This window comes from Urocitellus parryii, chromosome 11, assembly GCF_045843805.1.
Source record: "Urocitellus parryii isolate mUroPar1 chromosome 11, mUroPar1.hap1, whole genome shotgun sequence".
NCBI lineage: Eukaryota > Metazoa > Chordata > Mammalia > Rodentia > Sciuridae > Urocitellus > Urocitellus parryii.
The window spans coordinates 14,174,970-14,186,094 of record NC_135541.1 but is presented as its reverse complement, the minus strand read 5'-3'; the positions used below and the strand labels follow the sequence as shown (position 1 = coordinate 14,186,094).

Sequence of the window (11,125 nt, the reverse complement as noted above, 5' to 3'; positions counted from 1 at the left end):
TAAAATCCAGGAGGATCTTGGAGAATAGCTGTCAATCAAAATTGCTTTATCCAGCCAAGGTATCTTTCAAAATCAAAGAAGAAATAAAACCTTTCTCAATAAGGAGAAACTAAATTAATTCATGGCCATTAAGCTGGCACTATAAAAAATACATAAGGAGGGCTGGGGTTGTGGCTCAGTGGTAGAGCGCTTGCCTAGCACGTGTGAGGCACTGGATTTGATCCTCAGCACCACATAAATAAAATAAATGTCTATCAACAACTAAAAATCATTTAAAAAATGGATAAGGAAATACTAAACATAGAATCAATTAAAAAAAAAAACAGAGTTGGGACTGAGTTGTGGCTCAGCAGTAAATAGCTTGCCTAGCACATGTGAGGCGCTGGGTTCAATCCTCAGCACCACATAAAAATAAAGAAATAAAATAAAGGTATTAAAAAAATAGAGTTCACAAATGGACAAATCTCATTTGAAGACTAGCTAAGCAAATAAGAAATTGGACCAAATTAGATATTAGAAATAAATCAAAATGGCAGGAATTATTATATCTATATGTATAATAACACAATATAAATGGTCTCAAATCTCCAGTTAGAAACATAGACTGGAAGAATAGATTAAAAACAAGATCCAACTATATGTTGTTTGCAAGAGACTCATCTTACAGGCAAAGATGGCCACAGTTTGAAAGTAAAAGGAAGGAAACAATATTCCATGTAAATGGAGCTCAAAAACAAGCAGAAGTAGCTATTCTCTCATATCCAACAAAGACATCAAGCAAAAAATAATCAGAAGAGACAAAGAAGGTCACTTCATACTGGTAAAGGGAAAAATCCAATGAAAATATGAAATGATAGTGAATACTTTGGTACATCTATTTACATAAAACAGACACTATTTGATTAAAGATTCAGCCCAATTGCAATAGTCCTGGGTGATTTCAACACACCTCTCTCACCAGTAAATTGTCATCCAGACATAAACTCAATAAATATTCTTCATACCTTAAAATATTATAAATCAAATAGCCTTACAGATATTGGTAGAATAAGTTATCCAACAACAGGCAAATTCACTTTCTTCTCAGCTACTCATAGAACTTTCTCCAAAATAGACTATATTTTAGGCCCACAAAGCAACTCTTAGCAAATAAAAAAAATAATGAATTCCTTGCATCTTATCAGATCATCATGAAATGAAATAAGAATTTAATATCCCGCAGTCAGTGTATATATAGGCTAGCTTTCATGTCTTCCCCTTCTCCCCAGTTCCTCTCCCTTTCTGCCTAACCTACTGCCTACCCCAGCCTCCCTCCTCAGGGAGCAGTAGGCCACTCCCTCCGTCCTTCCCTCTCTTCCCACTCTCACCTACCCTTGTTTCTCCTTCTTCAACCTAAGGCAGCCTCCACCATGATCCTGCTGCAGGTGAACAACAGCATCATTAAAGAGGTGTTCAGGCTTAAGTTTGAGAATACAGCTTCCAGAAACAAACCAGAAGCAACAGAGTGACACTTGTAGATTTTGATGGGGTCCTTTATCATATTCAAATCCTAATGGAGACTAAGCAAAAGTGATGGTTAATGTTTATTTGAAATTCTACAAGGAACTTCAGGCACATAGTGCTGATAAGTTATTAAAGAGAATGTACAGGAGTTCCTCCTCCTCCTCCTCCTCCTTCTCCTCCTCCTCCTCCTCCTCCTCCTCCTCCTTCTCCTCCTCCTTCTTTTTGATACTAAGGATTGAACCCAGGAGTGTTTAACCACTGAGCAACATCCCCAGCCCCTAGCCCTATTTTATTTTTATTTTATTTTTTTAGAAGAGAGAGAGAGAGAGAGAGAGAGAGAGAGAGAGAGAATTTTTAATATTTATTTTTTAGTTTTCGGCGGACACAACATCTTTGTTGGTATGTGGTGCTGAGGATCGAACCCGGGCCGCACGCATGCCAGGCGAGCGCGCTACCGCTTGAGCCACATCCCCAGCCCTAGCCCTATTTTAAATCTTTTATTTTAAAACAGCATCTCACTAAGTTGCTTAGGATCTTGCTTAGTTGAACTCATGATCCTCCTGCTTCAGCCTCCCGAGCCACTCGGATTATAGGAATGCACCACCATACCTGGCTACAGGAATTTCTTGATAAATCGAGAATCATGATTTATGTCTCTTGTTATACAAGAATTCTCTTGTGCTTCAGGCTGGCATGTTGAAGTGAAAATTGCTTTGCCTCTGTCTTTGAGAAATACTTCCAATTCCAAGAAGAGTGCAAGGAAGGAGAGAATAGGACCAATATCCATGAGAGAGATGACAAGAACATGTATGTTGTATCTAAAAAGGACAGTCATGGGTAGTTTTCAGCACAGTGTTTGAGGATGATGACAATGTGGTCAATGGAAAGGTGTTCATTCAGGAGTTAAAACAAGAATGCAGAGCCAGCCACACAGCCATCCAGGTCTTCTTTAGCCACAGAGAACCTCCTCTGGAACTGAAAGTTACAGATGCTGCTGTGGGTGACCACATTGGCTACATCACCTTTGTGCTTGAGATAACTCCATCAACCTGATCCTCCAGTCCCGGGACTACCTGCATTGCAACAGCAAGTGCTCTAAGACCTAGAGTCACATTCTCCTCATATTTGGGCAAAACCGTCCTATTTCCTCAAGGTGCTGAACTGTGCACACCCAGATGATGAGAAAAAATAAATGAAAACAATCACTGAGAAGATGTTTTCATCCCGCTAACTCTTGGGAATGGAGGAGGAAGTGCCCGTGACCAAAGGCTGGACTACTCGCTACTGGATAATCATGTTGCATCTCTGCAGGTTCTTAAGGGATTCTCCATTTGGGTTCCATTTTGTATGCACTTAAAAAAATAATCTGCAGAAATGAACTGTGCTTGAAAGGACTTCAAGATCCCAGAGAATTAAAAAAAAAAAATTCCACTTAATCAACCTAATTTTTTTTCTTTTATTTTTCCTGCCTTATTCCCCTTCCCTCTCACCCTCTTTTCCAAGCTATTGCAAGTTGCAACACTTTGCAATAATGAGTTGCAGGATAATGCAATCTTAACTTGTTTTCTCCTAAGTAGTTAAGTTCAAAATTCCTGTGTCTAAAGAAATATGGTTGGGATGATTAATAAAGAAAATCTAAAAAAGTAATTAAATCAAGAAAACCTACAGAGACCATACAAACACATGAAGATTGAATTAAATATTCTTTTGAACAATGACTGGGTAGGAGAAGAAATCAGGGGAGAATTTTTAAATATCTTATAATCAAACCAAAATAGTGATACAATACACACAAGGAAGTTTTAAGAGAAAGGTTGTAGCTATGAATGCTTACATAAGAAAATCAGAGTTCACTGGATTAGACAAAAGGGAATGAAGAGAAGGGAGGGGAGATGGGAATAGGAAAGACAGTAGAATGAACTGGACATAACTTTCCTATGTTCATATATGAATACACAACCAGTATAACCCTACATCATGTATGTAGAATGGGAAATTTTACTCCATATATGTATGATATATCAAAATACACTCTGCTATATGTAAATGTGAAAAGAACAGATTTTTAAAAATCAGAACAATTCCAAATAAACAACCTAATGATGCGACTCAAGACTTTATAAAAAACAAGAACAAACCAACTATAAAACCAGTAAAAGGAAAGAAATTATTAAGATCAGGGTTGAGGGGGCTGGGGTTGTGGCTCAGCGGTAGAGTGCATGTCTAGCATGCGTGAGACCATGGGTTCGATCTTCAGTACCACATAAAAATAAATAAATAAATAAAATAAACATGTTATTAAAAAAAAAAAAAAGATCAGGTGCCGCAGTCTGACTGGGCACAATTCAGGAGCCACTTATCAAAAGAAACAAACTTTATTTTTAAAACTACAAACGCCAAACAAAACAGCTCCTCAGGAAAACCCTCAGAGCCCAACTGCCACCACCGGCTTCCAGAAGCCTCTCCCCACACAAACCACACCACCTCCCACAATCCTCCTGCTCTTGAGGCCGATTGGCTGGGTCGCGTGGGCGGAGCCAAAGAAGTCCCCCAATGAGCAGTTCCGTAGTCTGAAGGGCAGGGAAACAGCCCAATGAACATGACTGCAGAGGAGCCAATCAGCTAGATGTTGCTGGGGTCACTGTGAGCCAATCATCAGCCGGCAGCTGGGAGTTTGCTGGCAGCTGGAAGTTTTCTGGGGCCCCTTTGGCTGTGGCTCTCAACATCTCCCCCTCTCTGTTTAAACAACAAGCATGTGGCTTAGGGACCGTGCCTGCCTTAGGTTGTCCAATACTACATATGGTCCTTACCCGTCTTCGGATGAGCTGACCTCAGGGCGTCAGCCTCCTGTCTTAGGTTGGAACCATTGTAATTAGATCTTACCCGTCATTGACTACCGGTCCAGTATACAGCCACACCTGTGGAGAGGTACCAGCGGGGGGGTGAGGTTCTTTGCCTCACCTCTGTTGGCCCCCAAATAGCTGAACGATCATGACAAGCAGAAGAGAGGAAGATATACCAAGCCAATTGACAGCTCTTGTTGGAAAAATTGTACCACCGATGACATCATCAGCAAAAATACTCCAACACTACCACAAGTCGCTGCACCAACAGATAGTTCACAATGCATACAAGTGAGTTCACAATGCATACATGTGACACATAGTTTAGGCAAGTTCTGTAAGCGGTTCAGTGATGGCTATTGCAGAGATTGTAGATTAGTTTTATCTTTGTCTTCACCGGCACAGGGATGAAGATAGGAATTCTGGCAATAATGGCTAAAGAAAAAATTATATAACATTCTAGAAGGTACTAAAAGAAAACAATTTTCTTAACAATTTACATTGTCTTCACTGGCACTGGGATGAAGATAGAAATTCTGGCAATAATAGCTAAAGAAAACATTGTGTAACATTCCAGAAGGCACTAAAAGAAAACAATTTTCTTAACAATTTACATTATCTTCACTGGCACTGGGATGAAGATAGGAATTTTGGCAATAATGGTTAATATTAATAATTGTGTAACATTCTAGAAGGCACTAAAAGAAAACAATTTTCTTAACAATTTACATTATTTTGAAAAGAATTATTAAATATAATAAAAAGAATAGGTGAAAGTAAACAAACAGATCTGTTAACCTTCTTAACAGTTATTTACCCAATTTAAATTAAACCATTTAAATCACGTGAATAAAAAAAAAATTTTGGATCCATTTTTTTTTTTTTTTTTTATGAGCGCTCATCATATATGATATATGGACATATGTACATTCAAACACAAAACACAAGTGTGCACACATAATATAATACATACAACACATAACATAATGGTAAAGGCCTTATAACTTTTTACAGGTGAAATCTCCATTGCAATGTTTAAAAACTCTATAGTAAAAAAAAATATATATATATATATATAGAACTGATCAGCAAAACATTAACCTAGGTCTATATGAGCTCAAAAAACAAAATAGAATAAAATAGATATTGAAAAAAGCATCCTGGTTCTGTTGCAGATGTAAGGATAGCCAAATTGGAGTTTTGGATATCAGCTGTTATGGATTTGAGCCAAATCATCTTCTTTTTGGTCTGTAGAAATTGCTTTAATTAATCTCTCTGGAATCCAAATCGGCTGCTGTTCTCCCTGTGGAAACACAAAAACAGGCCCCCGACTCCAGACAATCACTGGGTCAGGACTTTAGTTAATCTCTCCGGAATCCAAATCGGCTGCTGTTCTTCCTGTGGAAACACACAAACAGACCCCCGACTCCAGACAATTACTGGGTCAGGACCTTTCCATTGTCCTGTTAGAATATCTTTCCAAAGTACCTTGGGCTTATGTACATTTTTTGGACACATATGCCTTTCTGCAGCACTAAGTCCTGATGAATCCAAATTTAAAAAGTTTAGAGTAAAAAGGGTTATTTTAAGTTTATCTTTGGGGAATATATACCCCTTCCCAATTCCGTCTTTTTGCTTTAATAAGTACATTTTAATAGTTTGATGAGCTCTTTCAACTATGCCTTGTCCCTGTGGATTGTATGGGATTCCTGTTATATGAGTAATGCCAAATGATGAACAAAATTGTTTAAAAGAAGTAGACGTATAACCAGGGGCATTATCTGTTTTTAACTGTTTTGGAATGCCCACAGTGGCAAAATTTTGTAAGCAATGAGCTATAACATCTTTAGTTTTTTCTCCGGCATGAAGGGAGCCCATCAAAAATCCAGAAGAAGTATCAACTGTAACATGCAAATATTTTAATTTTCCAAATTCTGGCAAGTGTGTGACGTCCATCTGCCAAATATGGTTAGGTATCAATCCTCTAGGATTGACTCCAAGATTAACTTGTGGTAAAAAGGTCACACAATTTTGACATTGTTTTATTATTTGTCTAGCTTGTTCCTTAGTTATTTTAAAACGCTTTTGTAAAGTATTAGCATTGACATGGAACCTTTTATGAAAATTTATAGCTTCTTCTAGTATAGAGAAAATATGAATGTCATGTGTAGTTTTATCTGCTAAATCATTGCCCAAACTAAGGGCTCCAGGCAATCCTGTATGTGCCCTGATATGTCCTATAAAGAATGGATCTTTTCTGTCCCAGATTAAACTTTGTATAGTGGAAAACAAAGAGAAAACAGTAGAAGAAGGGGAAATCCTACCAGCATCTTCAAGGGATACTATAGCATTAACTATATACTGACTATCAGAAAATAAATTAAATACAGAATCTTTAAACATCACAAAAGTTTGTAATACTGCATTAAGCTCTACCTTTTGAGCTGATTGTTTGGGTACTAAAAATGTAAAAGTTCGATCAGGGGTAACTATTGCTGCTGTACCATTATTTGATCCATCAGTGAATATATTTGGAGCATTCATGATAGGTGTTTTTCTTGTCATTTTTGGAAAAATTACAGGATGCAATGACCAAAAAGACAATAAAGGATTAGATGGTAAGTGGTTATCAAATGAAACATTAGATTTGCACATGATTATTGCCCAAGTATTTAACTCATTAGCTAATTCATCAATTTGATTCATAGTATATGGAGTAATAATTTTATTAGGAGAAATTCCAAACACTGCCTTTGCTGTTTTTATTCCTTTGAGTATTAATTGTCCTACAGCCTCAGGATACCTAGTAAGAATATTGTTAGGAGAATAAGATAAATGTATCCATAATAATGGACCTTCTTGCCAAAATACTCCTGTAGGAATATTTTTTGTTGATAGTACAATAAATAATAAAGGCAAACTTATATCAATTCTATCCAAATGCATATTTTCCATATATGTTTCAATGATTTTTAATGCCTTTCTTGCTTCAGGCGTTAACATTCGGGGTGAATTTGGATCTGATGGACCTTTTAGGATATCAAATAAAGGTCCCAATTCTCCTGTTGGAATACCTAGATAAGGCCTTATCCAATTTATGTCTCCTAATAACTTTTGAAAGTCATTAAGTGATTTGAGTTGATCTACTCGTATTTGAATTTTTGGTGGACGGACCATGGTTGAGGATAATAGAACTCCCAAATAATTAATTGGAAAATTTAATTGTACTTTATCTATTGCTATCTCTAGATTATAATTTTTTAATAAGTTTGTAAGTGTGGCATAACATTCTAGCAATGTGTTTTTAGCTTTGTGTGCTAATAATATGTCATCCATATAGTGAAATATTTGTAGCTCAGGATTTTGATTTCTAAGTGGCTGGATTACTTTGTTAACATAAATTTGACACATAGTTGGGCTGTTAGCCATCCCTTGAGGGAGTACTTTCCATTCATATCTCTGATCAGGACCTTCATGATTCAGTGCAGGGATAGTAAATGCAAAACGTGGACTATCCTCAGGATGAATTGGAATTGAAAAAAAACAATCTTTAATATCTATAACTAAAACATACCAAGTTTTTGGCAAAGCAGACAACTGAGGAATCCCCGATTGAGCAGGTCCCATAATGACCATTTCATTATTAATGGCTCTTAAATCTTGCAATAATCTCCATTTACCAGATTTCTTTTTGATGACAAAAATGGGAGTATTATGGGGAGATACAGAAGGTTGTATATGTCCTTCCACTAATTGTTGTTTGACCAGATCATGGGCTACTTGTATCTTTTCTTTAGTCAAGGGCCACTGAGGGACCCATACTGGTCTTTCTGATTTCCAGGTAATTTTTATTGTCTCAGTGGCCCTTTGTGAAAATCCAACCCATGTCTGTCTGTTCCTTGATTTATTTGTATTGGTGCTGCTATACCTTGTTCTTGTTTTTCTAATCTTTTTCCTTTCCTAAAACCTTGTCTAGCCATAATAGTGGGTGCATTTTGATTGATATTATTTGTTAATGTCAAACCTAATTGATCTAAGACATCTCGTCCCCATAAATTTACAGGAAGATGATCCAATACATATGGCTGTATAGTTCCTTCACATCCTTCAGGATCCTTCCAATCTAATACCATTGCACTTTTATCGGGATTATTCGCCACTCCTAGGCCTCGAAGCGTTTGAGTGGCTTGTTGTAATGGCCAATGTTTTGGCCATTCTTGACGAGAGATAATGCTAAGGTCTGCACCTGTATCCAGTAGCCCATTAAATTCATGTCCTTGAATATTTAGTTTTAGCATGGGGCGAGAATCTAAATTTAAAGAAAGCATAGCCCAATCTACACCTGTGGAGCCTAATCCCTTGGAACCTCTTTCTACAACATGACTGGAAAATTTATCATGTAGGCTTGGTATTATTAGTAATTGTGCTATTCTATCTCCTGGTGAAATTACTGATATACCCTTTGGAGAACTGGCTATAATTTTTATTTCACCTTCATAATCGGGATCAATTACCCCAGGACTTATCAAAAGTCCTTTTAGAGTAGAAGAGCTGCGTCCCAATAATAAGCCTACTGTTCCTTTGGGAAGAGGTCCTTTCACCCCTGTGGGAATGATTTGAACTCCCATCTCTGGAGTTAGTACTGCTCTGGCAGAGGCGCAGATGTCCAACCCTGCGCTCCCTCTGGTTTGTCTGATGAGGGATCTGATGCCCTGGGCACTACCCTGATGGGGTTGCTGGGGTTGCTGGGTTCCTCCAGAGCTCCGTATATTTGTGGTTTGGGGCCCCGGAGCATTGGGGCCCCCTGTCCGTTTTTTGGCAACGGAGCCCGATGCCTTTGTCCACGATATTGTGGATAAAAACCTTGTCCTTGTTCGTTTTTTGATAATGGAGTACCCTCTATGGTGGTTTGAGAACGGCATTCATTAGCCCAATGTCTCCCTCTACGGCATCGTGGGCAAATACCCGGTATTCTATTCCTTTGATACCTAGTATTGTTAAACCCTCCTCCTATGGGGCAATTCCTTTTAAAATTTCCTGCTTGTTGACAATTGTAGCATGTTCTTAGCCCGGCATCTAAAGCCTGTTTTACTGCAGCTGCCACAATTTGCCCTTGTTCATTAATGTCTCTGGCATCTAAAGCCTGTTTTACTGCAGCTGCCACAATTTGCCCTTGTTCATTAATGTCTCTGGCATCTAAAGCCTGTTTTACTGCAGCTGCCATGACTTGCTCTTGTTCATTAATGTCTCTACACAATTTAATATATTTGTTTAAATCTTCCTGTTTCCATGGTCTAATGATATCTCTGCACCAACGATTCGCTTGGTCATAAGCCAGTTGTTTTATTAATGGCATTGCTTGTTCTGTATTCCCAAAAACTCTGGTAGCTGTTTGAATAAGCCTATCTACAAATTCAGCATAAGGTTCATTAGCTCCTTGTATTATCTTAGATAATTGACCTTGTAAACCTCCATGTCCTTGTAAAGTCTTCCATGCCTTAAGTGCATCTATAGCAATTTGTGCGTATACACCAGGATCATATGCAAGTTGTTGCTGCCGATCCTCATAAGGTCCCTTTCCTAACAACATATCTAGATTTCTCTGAGGATAACCAGCTGCTGCATTTCCCATAGCTGTCTCCTTGCAAAATTCCTCATTAGCAACCTTCCATAACAGGTATTGTCCTCCAGTTAGCACAGCTTTACACATATTAGCCCAATCTGCTGGCGTCATGTTTAAGTTGGTAATGGATTCGATCAAGCTTACAGTGAAGGGTGCTTGAGGACCATAGGTTGTTACAGCCTCTTTTAGCTCCTTCACTGTTTTGTAAAATAAACCCTGGTGAATTCGCTGCCCTCCTACCTCAAATACAGGGCATACTTGAGAGTAGTTTTAAAAATAAAGTTTGTTTCTTTTGATAAGTGGCTCCTGAATTGTGCCCAGTCAGACTGCGGCATTTGGTGGCTCGCACGGGGAGCGACTGAGGGTAAGTAAACTGCTCGCCCCTGAGGGCAGGGCGAGAGGATGGGTAGCCATTCTAAGTTTACTCTTTTGTTTTGCTTCATTTTTGTTTTAAGTTGCCTATCCCTGGAGATGAGTGAGACGGAAGAAAAACCGCTCACATTTGAGGAAAAATTATTTGCGTTTGAGGAACAGATAGGGAGAAAGGAAGGATGGACATTTCAGTCCCTGGAGATGAGTGAGACGGAAGAAAAACTGCTCACATCTGAGGAAAAACTATTTACGTCTGAGGAACAGATAGGGAGAAAGGACGGATGCACATGTCAGGAGGATAGAAAGGCTATAATGAAATTTTGTTGTTCCATTTTTATTGGATTCTGTCTAGGTTTGGTTTGGTGTTATCTTGCTGGGTTGTATTATAGTAGAAATACGGGATCAGCAATTAGTAAAAAACAAACCGAAAGAGTGTTAAGTAAATTGTTAGACGAAGGAGGCATCTCAGTAAAATCAAGAATACTCAGGGCATACGTTGATACAATACAAAAATATAGCCCATGGCTTTTTAAGGAGGAGTTGTTAGATATATCACAATGGAACCATCATGGTGAGGATTTAAAAAGAATAGAAAAGTACAACCCAGGGACTCTGCCAGTTGGCACATTGACATTGTGGGCGAACGTATCTGGTTTGCTTAGTCCAAAGCCTTCAGATCAGACAAAGGTAGAGGAAGGAGAAGACATATTGATTCAAGTAAAAGAGGTCTCTCAGGTTAGTCAGAATGAGGAAAAGATTCAAGTACAAGAGAAGGTCTTTCAAG

At 38.3% G+C, this 11,125-nt stretch overlaps 1 pseudogene; it reads left to right on the top strand.

The window, feature by feature from the left end:
- The first annotated feature begins 1,409 nt into the window (after positions 1-1,409).
- On the top strand, positions 1,410-2,734 carry LOC113193220 (actin-related protein 2/3 complex subunit 2-like; annotated as a pseudogene).
- The last annotated feature ends 8,391 nt before the right edge of the window (positions 2,735-11,125 follow it).